The sequence below is a fragment of the Somniosus microcephalus genome, chromosome 32 (assembly GCF_052327205.1).
Source record: "Somniosus microcephalus isolate GS21.2 chromosome 32, FLI_Smic_1.0, whole genome shotgun sequence".
In the NCBI taxonomy this organism is placed as follows: Eukaryota; Metazoa; Chordata; class Chondrichthyes; order Squaliformes; family Somniosidae; genus Somniosus; species Somniosus microcephalus.
In genome coordinates this window covers 39,385,677-39,400,851 of record NC_141018.1, presented here as the reverse complement: position 1 = coordinate 39,400,851, position 15,175 = coordinate 39,385,677, and the positions used below count along the sequence as shown (strand labels likewise).

General features: G+C 45.9%; 3 non-coding genes across 3 annotated transcripts; all 3 read left to right on the top strand.

The window, feature by feature from the left end:
• Positions 1 to 884: 884 nt before the first annotated feature.
• Positions 885 to 1,101, top strand: LOC147097481 (small nucleolar RNA U3). Its single transcript, XR_015074424.1, has one exon. It is a non-coding gene; the product is annotated as a small nucleolar RNA U3 (small nucleolar RNA).
• Positions 1,102 to 6,182: 5,081 nt separating this feature from the next.
• LOC147097480 (small nucleolar RNA U3) lies at positions 6,183 to 6,399 on the top strand. The gene has a single exon (XR_015074419.1). It is a non-coding gene; the product is annotated as a small nucleolar RNA U3 (small nucleolar RNA).
• Positions 6,400 to 11,546: 5,147 nt separating this feature from the next.
• LOC147097479 (small nucleolar RNA U3) lies at positions 11,547 to 11,763 on the top strand. The gene has a single exon (XR_015074396.1). It is a non-coding gene; the product is annotated as a small nucleolar RNA U3 (small nucleolar RNA).
• The last annotated feature ends 3,412 nt before the right edge of the window (positions 11,764 to 15,175 follow it).

Genomic DNA, 15,175 nt, shown 5'->3' with positions numbered 1-15,175 from the left:
GAGTCAACGTTTCAGATCGAAACCCTTCGTCAGGACTGAAAAAACACAGGAAATGAAACAGATTAAAAGGCCAGTTTGGGGGCCGGGAAATGGTGATGAGAGAACAAAAGAGAAGTGAAGAGACATTAAGAGGTATTCAAAACCAGACGAGATGGTGATAGGACTGGTGGAGAGTGGCTGTGAAACTGAGTCTGATCAAACATGAGAAGGGAAACTGAAAGCAATGAAGATGAACAAGGTTGAAGAGCCAAACGGAGATCCCGTCGAAGAGAAGAGCAGAACTACTTCAAGGTAGGCATTCCTAGAGGGGGTGTGGCAGTGAGCCTTTTAATCTGTTTCATTTCCTGCTTTTTTCTCAGTCCTGACAAAGGGTTTCGACCTGAAACGTTGACTCTGTTTCTCTCTCCACGGATGTTGCCTGGCCTGCTGAGTTTTTCCAGCATTTTCTGTTGTTATCCGCGTAAGATGTTGCTCTGCTCCTCCGGCTCTATAATTCTTCATTTGCAGTTTCCAAAGCTGATTTTAAATCTTTTTCCCTCTTTATCTAACCCGCTGAACCCATCCGTGCGGTGGAGGGCGAGTTGCTGTTTAAATCTCTCAGAGCGGGGCTTCCACCCACTGAGTGAATCAATGAGCAGGACAGTCGCTGGAGACAGGCTGCTAATATATGCAAATCACCTGCCTGCTGGGTAATGGCAGAATGACAGCAACTATATTTCTTTCTCACACAATTATAATTATATTTACAAAGGGTGATTTGTATATTGTATATATAGTGGATTCCGCACTGACCGCTGTGAATGGGCGCGAAGCGGGTGGGAGCTCAGCCTCTGTTAAAGGGGGTGTGCTGAGTGTGGAGAGCGGTGTGGCGGCCAATGTTAGGTAAGACTATATTTTTAGGGATCATTTCTATAGTTTTTAACTTGAGAAATGTGTTCTGAAGTGTCTGGTCTCACTAACCACGAGGAGGAGTTAAAGCGTTTCCTCCTGAGCGTGAAGCGGGCTGCGAGTGTTGCTTTGTGCAAGAGCTTGTGGCCATTGATGACCGTTCCCTTCTTTCTGTGTGAGAGTTGTGGAAGGAGGAAACGCATTCTGAGTGGTTAGTTTTTTTCATACTGAAAAATAAGATCAAGATTTCTTTTGTGAAAACCAACTCTTGGTTTGCTGTGGCTGTAATTCGAGCTCTATTCCAACAGAGGGCCCTCGTGTAAAGACAGTGTCCGGCTGCATCAAGCTGTGCAAAGGCCTCGGTTCGCAAACACCGGATCTTTAAAACCTAAAAATAAGACAATTTTTTCTTATTGTCTTACTTTCGTTTTTGATTTTTGCCCACCTGACATTGTCATCTGCCGACCTGAAACGTTAACTCTGATTCTCTCTCCACAGATGCTGCCTGACCTTCTCAGTCTTTCCAGCATTTTCAGTATTTATTGCATAAGATTCCTGTTCTAAAAAGGGTACGCTAAGCTGGACGCACTGCACCTATTTGCCTCAATTTTAAATACTGCTATCTTAGCATCTTCAGTGTAGGCATCGGTCTTATGGGTTTGTCATATTCTGCCTATCAGGAGTGACAGGAGATTGCAGTGGACATCCCATATACTCACCGGCAGTAAAATACTGCAGTAAGAGATTAATATGCTTGCTAACTCATACTCGGCATTTATCAAGGCGCGGGCTTCAGTTCATAGGCAACTGCGACTGCTATGGAAGCCACTCTGCTGTTGTGAATACAAGACCTAAATGTTGAGAGAAAGACAAACTACAACAAGTCCGAAATTTATTGCTGTACATCAGCAGCACAAATGGACCTCACAACTGAGAAATTCCTTCCCTCGGGCTTCTTACAATCTATCAATGTCGAAAACCCGTGATTGGCAGCAACTAACCAGGACTTCTTGTTCTGCCGAAGGGTCACCGGCCTGAAACGTTAACTCTGTTTCTCTCTCCACAGATGCTGCCTGACCTGCTGAGTGTTTCCAGCATTTTATGTTTTTATTAAAGATTGCAGCATCCGCAGTATTTTGCTTTTGTATTCATGTCAGTAACGTGATAGTTTGACGTATTCCGCTTCCTGTATCGATTCATTTATCAACTTGCACCTTATTATTCCCCATGTTATTTCAAAGTGCAAAGTGAAAATCTTCCTGAATATCCCCCGATCTGACACTTCCTCTCTTCCATCGCTGCCTCAGGTTTTCTCCGTGTTTGACTCATCAGGTACCGTTGCTATTTAAGTGTTATAAGTCAGCCGTGGCTCAGCGGGTAGCACTCTCGCCACTGAGACAGAAGGCTGTGGGTCAAAGCCCACTCAGTGAAACTTGAGCACAAAATCCAGGGTCACACTCCAGTGCAGTACTGAGGGAGCGCCGCACTGTCGGAGGGGCAGTACTGAGGGAGCGCCGCACTTTCGCAAGGGCAGTACTGAGGGAGCGCCGCACTGTCGGAGGGGCAGTACTGAGGGAGCACTGCACTGTCGGAGGGGCAGTACTGAGGGAGCGCTGCACTGTCGTAGGGGCAGTACTGAGGGAGCGCCGCACTGTCGGAGGGGCAGTACTGAGGGAGCGCCGCACTGTCGGATGGTGGCCTCTTTCGGATAAGATGTTAAACTGAGGCCCCGTCTGCTTTCTCAGGTGGATGTAGAAGATTCCACTGACACTATTCGAAGAAGAGCAGGGGAGTTCTCCCCGGTGTCCTGGCCGATATTTATCCCTCAACCAACATCACTAAAATAAGATTATCTGGTCATTATCACATCGCTGCTTGTGGGATTTTGCTGTGCGCAAATTATCTGCCACATTTCCTACATTACAACAGTAACTACACCTCAAAACTTCGATTGGCTGTAAAGCACTTTGGGACAACGTCCTGTGGTTGTGAAAGGCGCTATAGAAATGCAAGTCTCTTTGCTTTTTACCTATCTGAGGGCTGGAAGAGCTTTCTATCAGCTTCACTCCAGTATTCGGGTTATACTCGGTTCTGTGGGACCAGATCTGCTGGAAATATGCAGTTCTCTGCCTCTCCAAGCATCAGGGGGAGAGAGACAACAGCAGGAATTGGCAACCTATATGACTGCTTAATGTCAACTAAAAAATCCTAACCAGGTCAAGTGTGGTCTGGAGCTGGTGATCTACTGGAACAGACCTGCGCCTGTTATCACGTTACTGAGGGATATGTGCACCCTGGTAGGTGACAGACAGGTGGACCTCAGGGGAAGGTCTTTGATAGGATATCGCACATGTACATATTGGATGTGTTCTCCAAATTGGGGCTCGGAAGAGAATCCACAATTTGATCAAATTGCTCCACTCCTGGGGATCGGGTTTGGAGGGGCTGGGGTGTACACCAGGAACTGGGAGGTCAAATCAACATTGTAAAGAAACAGCTGTCTATGCGGGTGCAGCACATTCTCTGGAAAAGCCTGATGGTCAGTTGTGGTGTGTTCTTGGTGCCTGTGTACGTGGCACAGGTCAGTGGGACACCTTTCCCACTTTTATCTCCCAGTAAGCTTCCAGTCAGAGTTTGGGATGAAGGAGGTTGTAGGGCAGGAGGAGGTTACAGGGAAGGAGGAGGTTACAGATAGGGTAGGCTGCGACCGTGGAGTGATTTAAATAAGGGGATGAGAATTTTAAATTTAAGGCTTTTGTAGATTATGAGCCAACATAGATCAGTGAGGTCAGAGAGGTGCGTGAGTGGAACTTTTTACAGGATAGGGTATGAGTAAAGAAAGAGATAGAACGTGCCTTTGTATGGAGAATAGCAGAGGATTGGATTAACTGAAGTTTATGGAGGATGGGAGGCTGGCCTGGAGAGCATTGGAATAGTCAAATCTGGAATTCGTCTCGGCATGGCTGAGGTAGAGGCAGGGGCAATGTTACAGAAGTGGAAGTAGGAGGTCGTTGTGATGGTGAGGATGTGGGAACTGAATTCGGGGATTAACTGGACGTTAAGGTTGCAAATAGTCTGGTTCAGTTTGAGAAGTGGCCGGAAAGGGGTTTCAGATAATTAAGGAACTTGTACGAATATTGAACTTGTAGAAAATCATAGAATGATTAGGCAGAGTCAACATGGTTTTATGAAAGGAAAATCGTGTTTATCAAATTTATTAGAGTATTTTGAGGATGTAATTAGCAGGGTAGCTAAAGGGGAATAGGCAAGGCCCAGCGTGCTGGACACGGGTACGGTAGCGCAGTGGTTATGATACTGGACTTGTATTCCAGAGACCGGGATCTCATGATCTGGCAGATGGGAGTTCAAATCACCACCACAGGCAGCTGGGGAATTTAAATTCAGTTAATTAAATAAATCTGGAATTAAAAACTAGTGTCAGTAATGGTGTATTATTTTAAACTGAATTAGGACACAAGTTCAAACTATTAAACGGTAATTTTAGGACTGATATCGAGACATTCTCCTTGACACATACAGTGATCAGCACTTGGAATGGACTCTGAACAGAGTGATGGAGGTGATATTACTGGATTCATTTAAGAGACGTGAGTTCAAATCCCACCACGGCAGCTGGGGAATTTTAATTCAGTTAATTAAATAAATCTGGAATAAAAAGCTAGTGTCAGTAATGGTGACCATGTAACTACTGGAATGTCGTAAAAACCCATCTGGTTCACTAATGTCCTTTAGGGAAGGAAATCTGTCGTCCTTACCCGGTCTGGCCTATATGTGACTCCAGACCCACCGCAACGTGGTTGACTCTTAACTGCCCTCTGTGGTTCAAGGCGGCTCACCACCACCTTCTCAAGGGCAATTAGGGATGGGCAATAAATACCAACCTTGCCAGCAACGCCCACATCCCAGGAACGAAGAAAAACCCAACCAACCTTAAAAAAGTGACATGAGGAAATACTTTTTTACATAATGAGTGATTAGGCTTTGGAATGCACTGCCTGATAGGGCGGTGGATACAGATTCAATTGCAGCCTTCAAAAAGGAATTGGATAAATACTTGAAGGAGAAAAAATTGCAGGGATATGGGGAAAGAGCGGGGGGAGTGGGACTGACTGGATTGCTCTTTGAAAGAGCCGGCATAGACTCGATGGGCCGAATGGCCTCCTTCTGTGCTGCACTATTCTATGATTCTATGATTCTGGTTGGTGATGAGGGAATGGAGTTCGTGGTCAGGGCCGAAGATGTCAGATTCAATCTTCCCAAGTTCATCTGGAGGAAGTTAAAGCATCCCCGTCAGATAGAAAAATACTACAGGTGCTGGGAATCCGAAATTACAACAGAAAATGCTGGAAAAACTCAGCAGGCCAGGCAACATCCGTGGAGAGAGAAATAGAGTCAACGTTTCAGATCGAAACCCTTCGTCAGGACTGAAAAAACACAGGAAATGAAACAGGTTAAAAGGCCAGTTTGGGGGCCGGGAAATGGTGATGAGAGAACAAAAGAGAAGTGAAGAGACATTAAGAGGTATTCAAAACCAGACGAGATGGTGATAGGACTGGTGGAGAGTGGCTGTGAAACTGAGTCTGATCAAACATGAGAAGGGAAACTGAAAGCAATGAAGATGAACAAGGTTGAAGAGCCAAACGGAGATCCCGTCGAAGAGAAGAGCAGAACTTCTTCAAGGTAGGCATTCCTAGAGGGGGTGTGGCAGTGAGCCTTTTAATCTGTTTCATTTCCTGCTTTTTTCTCAGTCCTGACAAAGGGTTTCGACCTGAAACGTTGACTCTGTTTCTCTCTCCACGGATGTTGCCTGGCCTGCTGAGTTTTTCCAGCATTTTCTGTTGTTATCCGCGTAAGATGTTGCTCTGCTCCTCCGGCTCTATAATTCTTCATTTGCAGTTTCCAAAGCTGATTTTAAATCTTTTTCCCTCTTTATCTAACCCGCTGAACCCATCCGTGCGGTGGAGGGCGAGTTGCTGTTTAAATCTCTCAGAGCGGGGCTTCCACCCACTGAGTGAATCAATGAGCAGGACAGTCGCTGGAGACAGGCTGCTAATATATGCAAATCACCTGCCTGCTGGGTAATGGCAGAATGACAGCAACTATATTTCTTTCTCACACAATTATAATTATATTTACAAAGGGTGATTTGTATATTGTATATATAGTGGATTCCGCACTGACCGCTGTGAATGGGCGCGAAGCGGGTGGGAGCTCAGCCTCTGTTAAAGGGGGTGTGCTGAGTGTGGAGAGCGGTGTGGCGGCTAATATTAGGTAAGACTATACTTTTAGGGATCATTTCTATAGTTTTTAACTTGAGAAATGTGTTCTGAAGTGTCTGGTCTCACTAACCACGAGGAGGAGTTAAAGCGTTTCCTCCTGAGCGTGAAGCGGGCTGCGAGTGTTGCTTTGTGCAAGAGCTTGTGGCCATTGATGACCGTTCCCTTCTTTCTGTGTGAGAGTTGTGGAAGGGGGAAACGCATTCTGAGTGGTTAGTTTTTTTCATACTGAAAAATAAGATCAAGATTTCTTTTGTGAAAACCAACTCTTGGTTTGCTGTGGCTGTAATTCGAGCTCTATTCCAACAGAGGGCCCTCGTGTAAAGACAGTGTCCGGCTGCATCAAGCTGTGCAAAGGCCTCGGTTCGCAAACACCGGATCTTTAAAACCTAAAAATAAGACAATTTTTTCTTATTGTCTTACTTTCGTTTTTGATTTTTGCCCACCTGACATTGTCATCTGCCGACTTGAAACGTTAACTCTGATTCTCTCTCCACAGATGCTGCCTGACCTTCTCAGTCTTTCCAGCATTTTCAGTATTTATTGCATAAGATTCCTGTTCTAAAAAGGGTACGCTAAGCTGGACGCACTGCACCTATTTGCCTCAATTTTAAATACTGCTATCTTAGCATCTTCAGTGTAGGCATCGGTCTTATGGGTTTGTCATATTCTGCCTATCAGGAGTGACAGGAGATTGCAGTGGACATCCCATATACTCACCGGCAGTAAAATACTGCAATAAGAGATTAATATGCTTGCTAACTCATACTCGGCATTTATCAAGGCGCGGGCTTCAGTTCATAGGCAACTGCGACTGCTATGGAAGCCACTCTGCTGTTGTGAATACAAGACCTAAATGTTGAGAGAAAGACAAACTACAACAAGTCCGAAATTTATTGCTGTACATCAGCAGCACAAATGGACCTCACAACTGAGAAATTCCTTCCCTCGGGCTTCTTACAATCTATCAATGTCGAAAACCCGTGATTGGCAGCAACTAACCAGGACTTCTTGTTCTGCCGAAGGGTCACCGGCCTGAAACGTTAACTCTGTTTCTCTCTCCACAGATGCTGCCTGACCTGCTGAGTGTTTCCAGCATTTTATGTTTTTATTAAAGATTGCAGCATCCGCAGTATTTTGCTTTTGTATTCATGTCAGTAACGTGATAGTTTGACGTATTCCGCTTCCTGTATCGATTCATTTATCAACTTGCACCTTATTATTCCCCATGTTATTTCAAAGTGCAAAGTGAAAATCTTCCTGAATATCCCCCGATCTGACACTTCCTCTCTTCCATCGCTGCCTCAGGTTTTCTCCGTGTTTGACTCATCAGGTACCGTTGCTATTTAAGTGTTATAAGTCAGCCGTGGCTCAGCGGGTAGCACTCTCGCCACTGAGACAGAAGGCTGTGGGTCAAAGCCCACTCAGTGAAACTTGAGCACAAAATCCAGGGTCACACTCCAGTGCAGTACTGAGGGAGCGCCGCACTGTCGGAGGGGCAGTACTGAGGGAGCGCCGCACTTTCGCAAGGGCAGTACTGAGGGAGCGCCGCACTGTCGGAGGGGCAGTACTGAGGGAGCACTGCACTGTCGGAGGGGCAGTACTGAGGGAGCGCTGCACTGTCGTAGGGGCAGTACTGAGGGAGCGCCGCACTGTCGGAGGGGCAGTACTGAGGGAGCGCCGCACTGTTGGAGGGGCAGAACTGAGGGAGCACTGCACTGTTGGCGGGGCAGTACTGAGGGAGCGCTGCACTGTCGGATGGTGGCCTCTTTCGGATAAGATGTTAAACCGAGGCCCCGTCTGCTTTCTCAGGTGGATGTAGAAGATTCCACTGACACTATTCGAAGAAGAGCAGGGGAGTTCTCCCCGGTGTCCTGGCCGATATTTATCCCTCAACCAACATCACTAAAATAAGATTATCTGGTCATTATCACATCGCTGCTTGTGGGATTTTGCTGTGCGCAAATTATCTGCCACATTTCCTACATTACAACAGTAACTACACCTCAAAACTTCGATTGGCTGTAAAGCACTTTGGGACAACGTCCTGTGGTTGTGAAAGGCGCTATAGAAATGCAAGTCTCTTTGCTTTTTACCTATCTGAGGGCTGGAAGAGCTTTCTATCAGCTTCACTCCAGTATTCGGGTTATACTCGGTTCTGTGGGACCAGATCTGCTGGAAATATGCAGTTCTCTGCCCCTCCAAGCATCAGGGGGAGAGAGACAACAGCAGGAATTGGCAACCTATATGACTGCTTAATGTCAACTAAAAAATCCTAACCAGGTCAAGTGTGGTCTGGAGCTGGTGATCTACTGGAACAGACCTGCGCCTGTTATCACGTTACTGAGGGATATGTGCACCCTGGTAGGTGACAGACAGGTGGACCTCAGGGGAAGGTCTTTGATAGGATATCGCACATGTACATATTGGATGTGTTCTCCAAATTGGGGCTCGGAAGAGAATCCACAATTTGATCAAATTGCTCCACTCCTGGGGATCGGGTTTGGAGGGGCTGGGGTGTACACCAGGAACTGGGAGGTCAAATCAACATTGTAAAGAAACAGCTGTCTATGCGGGTGCAGCACATTCTCTGGAAAAGCCTGATGGTCAGTTGTGGTGTGTTCTTGGTGCCTGTGTACGTGGCACAGGTCAGTGGGACACCTTTCCCACTTTTATCTCCCAGTAAGCTTCCAGTCAGAGTTTGGGATGAAGGAGGTTGTAGGGCAGGAGGAGGTTACAGGGAAGGAGGAGGTTACAGATAGGGTAGGCTGCGACCGTGGAGTGATTTAAATAAGGGGATGAGAATTTTAAATTTAAGGCTTTTGTAGATTATGAGCCAACATAGATCAGTGAGGTCAGAGAGGTGCGTGAGTGGAACGTTTTACAGGATAGGATATGGGTAAAGAAAGAGATAGAACGTGCCTTTGTATGGAGAATAGCAGAGGATTGGATTAACTGAAGTTTATGGAGGATGGGAGGCTGGCCTGGAGAGCATTGGAATAGTCAAATCTGGAATTGGTCTCGGCATGGCTGAGGTAGAGGCAGGGGCAATGTTACAGAAGTGGAAGTAGGAGGTCGTTGTGATGGTGAGGATGTGGGAACTGAATTCGGGGATTAACTGGACGTTAAGGTTGCAAATAGTCTGGTTCAGTTTGAGAAGTGGCCGGAAAGGGGTTTCAGATAATTAAGGAACTTGTACGAATATTGAACTTGTAGAAAATCATAGAATGATTAGGCAGAGTCAACATGGTTTTATGAAAGGGAAATCGTGTTTATCAAATTTATTAGAGTATTTTGAGGATGTAATTAGCAGGGTAGCTAAAGGGGAATAGGCAAGGCCCAGCGTGCTGGACACGGGTACGGTAGCGCAGTGGTTATGATACTGGACTTGTATTCCAGAGACCGGGATCTCATGATCTGGCAGATGGGAGTTCAAATCACCACCACAGGCAGCTGGGGAATTTAAATTCAATTAATTAAATAAATCTGGAATTAAAAACTAGTGTCAGTAATGGTGTATTATTTTAAACTGAATTAGGACACAAGTTCAAACTATTAAACGGTAATTTTAGGACTGATATCGAGACATTCTCCTTGACACATACAGTGATCAGCACTTGGAATGGACTCTGAACAGAGTGATGGAGGTGATATTACTGGATTCATTTAAGAGACGTGAGTTCAAATCCCACCACGGCAGCTGGGGAATTTTAATTCAGTTAATTAAATAAATCTGGAATAAAAAGCTAGTGTCAGTAATGGTGACCATGTAACTACTGGAATGTCGTAAAAACCCATCTGGTTCACTAATGTCCTTTAGGGAAGGAAATCTGTCGTCCTTACCCGGTCTGGCCTATATGTGACTCCAGACCCACCGCAACGTGGTTGACTCTTAACTGCCCTCTGTGGTTCAAGGCGGCTCACCACCACCTTCTCAAGGGCAATTAGGGATGGGCAATAAATACCAACCTTGCCAGCAACGCCCACATCCCAGGAACGAAGAAAAACCCAACCAACCTTAAAAAAGTGACATGAGGAAATACTTTTTTACATAATGAGTGATTAGGCTTTGGAATGCACTGCCTGATAGGGCGGTGGATACAGATTCAATTGCAGCCTTCAAAAAGGAATTGGATAAATACTTGAAGGAGAAAAAATTGCAGGGATATGGGGAAAGAGCGGGGGGAGTGGGACTGACTGGATTGCTCTTTGAAAGAGCCGGCATAGACTCGATGGGCCGAATGGCCTCCTTCTGTGCTGCACTATTCTATGATTCTATGATTCTGGTTGGTGATGAGGGAATGGAGTTCGTGGTCAGGGCCGAAGATGTCAGATTCAATCTTCCCAAGTTCATCTGGAGGAAGTTAAAGCATCCCCGTCAGATAGAAAAATACTACAGGTGCTGGGAATCCGAAATTACAACAGAAAATGCTGGAAAAACTCAGCAGGCCAGGCAACATCCGTGGAGAGAGAAATAGAGTCAACGTTTCAGATCGAAACCCTTCGTCAGGACTGAAAAAACACAGGAAATGAAACAGATTAAAAGGCCAGTTTGGGGGCCGGGAAATGGTGATGAGAGAACAAAAGAGAAGTGAAGAGACATTAAGAGGTATTCAAAACCAGACGAGATGGTGATAGGACTGGTGGAGAGTGGCTGTGAAACTGAGTCTGATCAAACATGAGAAGGGAAACTGAAAGCAATGAAGATGAACAAGGTTGAAGAGCCAAACGGAGATCCCGTCGAAGAGAAGAGCAGAACTTCTTCAAGGTAGGCATTCCTAGAGGGGGTGTGGCAGTGAGCCTTTTAATCTGTTTCATTTCCTGCTTTTTTCTCAGTCCTGACAAAGGGTTTCGACCTGAAACGTTGACTCTGTTTCTCTCTCCACGGATGTTGCCTGGCCTGCTGAGTTTTTCCAGCATTTTCTGTTGTTATCCGCGTAAGATGTTGCTCTGCTCCTCCGGCTCTATAATTCTTCATTTGCAGTTTCCAACGCTGATTTTAAATCTTTTTCCCTCTTTATCTAACCCGCTGAACCCATCCGTGCGGTGGAGGGCGAGTTGCTGTTTAAATCTCTCAGAGCGGGGCTTCCACCCACTGAGTGAATCAATGAGCAGGACAGTCGCTGGAGACAGGCTGCTAATATATGCAAATCACCTGCCTGCTGGGTAATGGCAGAATGACAGCAACTATATTTCTTTCTCACACAATTATAATTATATTTACAAAGGGTGATTTGTATATTGTATATATAGTGGATTCCGCACTGACCGCTGTGAATGGGCGCGAAGCGGGTGGGAGCTCAGCCTCTGTTAAAGGGGGTGTGCTGAGTGTGGAGAGCGGTGTGGCGGCCAATGTTAGGTAAGACTATACTTTTAGGGATCATTTCTATAGTTTTTAACTTGAGAAATGTGTTCTGAAGTGTCTGGTCTCACTAACCACGAGGAGGAGTTAAAGCGTTTCCTCCTGAGCGTGAAGCGGGCTGCGAGTGTTGCTTTGTGCAAGAGCTTGTGGCCATTGATGACCGTTCCCTTCTTTCTGTGTGAGAGTTGTGGAAGGAGGAAACGCATTCTGAGTGGTTAGTTTTTTTCATACTGAAAAATAAGATCAAGATTTCTTTTGTGAAAACCAACTCTTGGTTTGCTGTGGCTGTAATTCGAGCTCTATTCCAACAGAGGGCCCTCGTGTAAAGACAGTGTCCGGCTGCATCAAGCTGTGCAGAGGCCTCGGTTCGCAAACACCGGATCTTTAAAACCTAAAAATAAGACAATTTTTTCTTATTGTCTTACTTTCGTTTTTGATTTTTGCCCACCTGACATTGTCATCTGCCGACCTGAAACGTTAACTCTGATTCTCTCTCCACAGATGCTGCCTGACCTTCTCAGTCTTTCCAGCATTTTCAGTATTTATTGCATAAGATTCCTGTTCTAAAAAGGGTACGCTAAGCTGGACGCACTGCACCTATTTGCCTCAATTTTAAATACTGCTACCTTAGCATCTTCAGTGTAGGCATCGGTCTTATGGGTTTGTCATATTCTGCCTATCAGGAGTGACAGGAGATTGCAGTGGACATCCCATATACTCACCGGCAGTAAAATACTGCAATAAGAGATTAATATGCTTGCTAACTCATACTCGGCATTTATCAAGGCGCGGGCTTCAGTTCATAGGCAACTGCGACTGCTATGGAAGCCACTCTGCTGTTGTGAATACAAGACCTAAATGTTGAGAGAAAGACAAACAACAACAAGTCCGAAATTTATTGCTGTACATCAGCAGCACAAATGGACCTCACAACTGAGAAATTCCTTCCCTCAGGCTTCTTACAATCTATCAATGTCGAAAACCCGTGATTGGCAGCAACTAACCAGGACTTCTTGTTCTGCCGAAGGGTCACCGGCCTGAAACGTTAACTCTGTTTCTCTCTCCACAGATGCTGCCTGACCTGCTGAGTGTTTCCAGCATTTTATGTTTTTATTAAAGATTGCAGCATCCGCAGTATTTTGCTTTTGTATTCATGTCAGTAACGTGATAGTTTGACGTATTCCGCTTCCTGTATCGATTCATTTATCAACTTGCACCTTATTATTCCCCATGTTATTTCAAAGTGCAAAGTGAAAATCTTCCTGAATATCCCCCGATCTGACACTTCCTCTCTTCCATCGCTGCCTCAGGTTTTCTCCGTGTTTGACTCATCAGGTACCGTTGCTATTTAAGTGTTATAAGTCAGCCGTGGCTCAGCGGGTAGCACTCTCGCCACTGAGACAGAAGGCTGTGGGTCAAAGCCCACTCAGTGAAACTTGAGCACAAAATCCAGGGTCACACTCCAGTGCAGTACTGAGGGAGCGCCGCACTGTCGGAGGGGCAGTACTGAGGGAGCGCCGCACTTTCGCAAGGGCAGTACTGAGGGAGCACTGCACTGTCGGAGGGGCAGTACTGAGGGAGCGCTGCACTGTCGTAGGGCAGTACTGAGGGAGCGCCGCACTGTCGGAGGGGCAGTACTGAGGGAGCGCCGCACTGTTGGAGGGGCAGAACTGAGGGAGCACTGCGCTGTTGGCGGGGCAGTACTGAGGGAGCGCTGCACTGTCGGATGGTGGCCTCTTTCGGATAAGATGTTAAACCGAGGCCCCGTCTGCTTTCTCAGGTGGATGTAGAAGATTCCACTGACACTATTCGAAGAAGAGCAGGGGAGTTCTCCCCGGTGTCCTGGCCGATATTTATCCCTCAACCAACATCACTAAAATAAGATTATCTGGTCATTATCACATCGCTGCTTGTGGGATTTTGCTGTGCGCAAATTATCTGCCACATTTCCTACATTACAACAGTAACTACACCTCAAAACTTCGATTGGCTGTAAAGCACTTTGGGACAACGTCCTGTGGTTGTGAAAGGCGCTATAGAAATGCAAGTCTCTTTGCTTTTTACCTATCTGAGGGCTGGAAGAGCTTTCTATCAGCTTCACTCCAGTATTCGGGTTATACTCGGTTCTGTGGGACCAGATCTGCTGGAAATATGCAGTTCTCTGCCCCTCCAAGCATCAGGGGGAGAGAGACAACAGCAGGAATTGGCAACCTATATGACTGCTTAATGTCAACTAAAAAATCCTAACCAGGTCAAGTGTGGTCTGGAGCTGGTGATCTACTGGAACAGACCTGCGCCTGTTATCACGTTACTGAGGGATATGTGCACCCTGGTAGGTGACAGACAGGTGGACCTCAGGGGAAGGTCTTTGATAGGATATCGCACATGTACATATTGGATGTGTTCTCCAAATTGGGGCTCGGAAGAGAATCCACAATTTGATCAAATTGCTCCACTCCTGGGGATCGGGTTTGGAGGGGCTGGGGTGTACACCAGGAACTGGGAGGTCAAATCAACATTGTAAAGAAACAGCTGTCTATGCGGGTGCAGCACATTCTCTGGAAAAACCTGATGGTCAGTTGTGGTGTGTTCTTGGTGCCTGTGTACGTGGCACAGGTCAGTGGGACACCTTTCCCACTTTTATCTCCCAGTAAGCTTCCAGTCAGAGTTTGGGATGAAGGAGGTTGTAGGGCAGGAGGAGGTTACAGGGAAGGAGGAGGTTACAGATAGGGTAGGCTGCGACCGTGGAGTGATTTAAATAAGGGGATGAGAATTTTAAATTTAAGGCTTTTGTAGATTATGAGCCAACATAGATCAGTGAGGTCAGAGAGGTGCGTGAGTGGAACTTTTTACAGGATAGGATATGGGTAAAGAAAGAGATAGAACGTGCCTTTGTATGGAGAATAGCAGAGGATTGGATTAACTGAAGTTTATGGAGGATGGGAGGCTGGCCTGGAGAGCATTGGAATAGTCAAATCTGGAATTGGTCTCGGCATGGCTGAGGTAGAGGCAGGGGCAATGTTACAGAAGTGGAAGTAGGAGGTCGTTGTGATGGTGAGGATGTGGGAACTGAATTCGGGGATTAACTGGACGTTAAGGTTGCAAATAGTCTGGTTCAGTTTGAGAAGTGGCCGGAAAGGGGTTTCAGATAATTAAGGAACTTGTACGAATATTGAACTTGTAGAAAATCATAGAATGATTAGGCAGAGTCAACATGGTTTTATGAAAGGGAAATCGTGTTTATCAAATTTATTAGAGTATTTTGAGGATGTAATTAGCAGGGTAGCTAAAGGGGAATAGGCAAGGCCCAGCATGCTGGACACGGGTACGGTAGCGCAGTGGTTATGATACTGGACTTGTATTCCAGAGACCGGGATCTCATGATCTGGCAGATGGGAGTTCAAATCACCACCACAGGCAGCTGGGGAATTTAAATTCAATTAATTAAATAAATCTGGAATTAAAAACTAGTGTCAGTAATGGTGTATTATTTTAAACTGAATTAGGACACAAGTTCAAACTATTAAACGGTAATTTTAGGACTGATATCGAGACATTCTCCTTGACACATACAGTGATCAGCACTTGGAATGGACTCTGAACAGAGTGATGGAGGTGATATTACTGG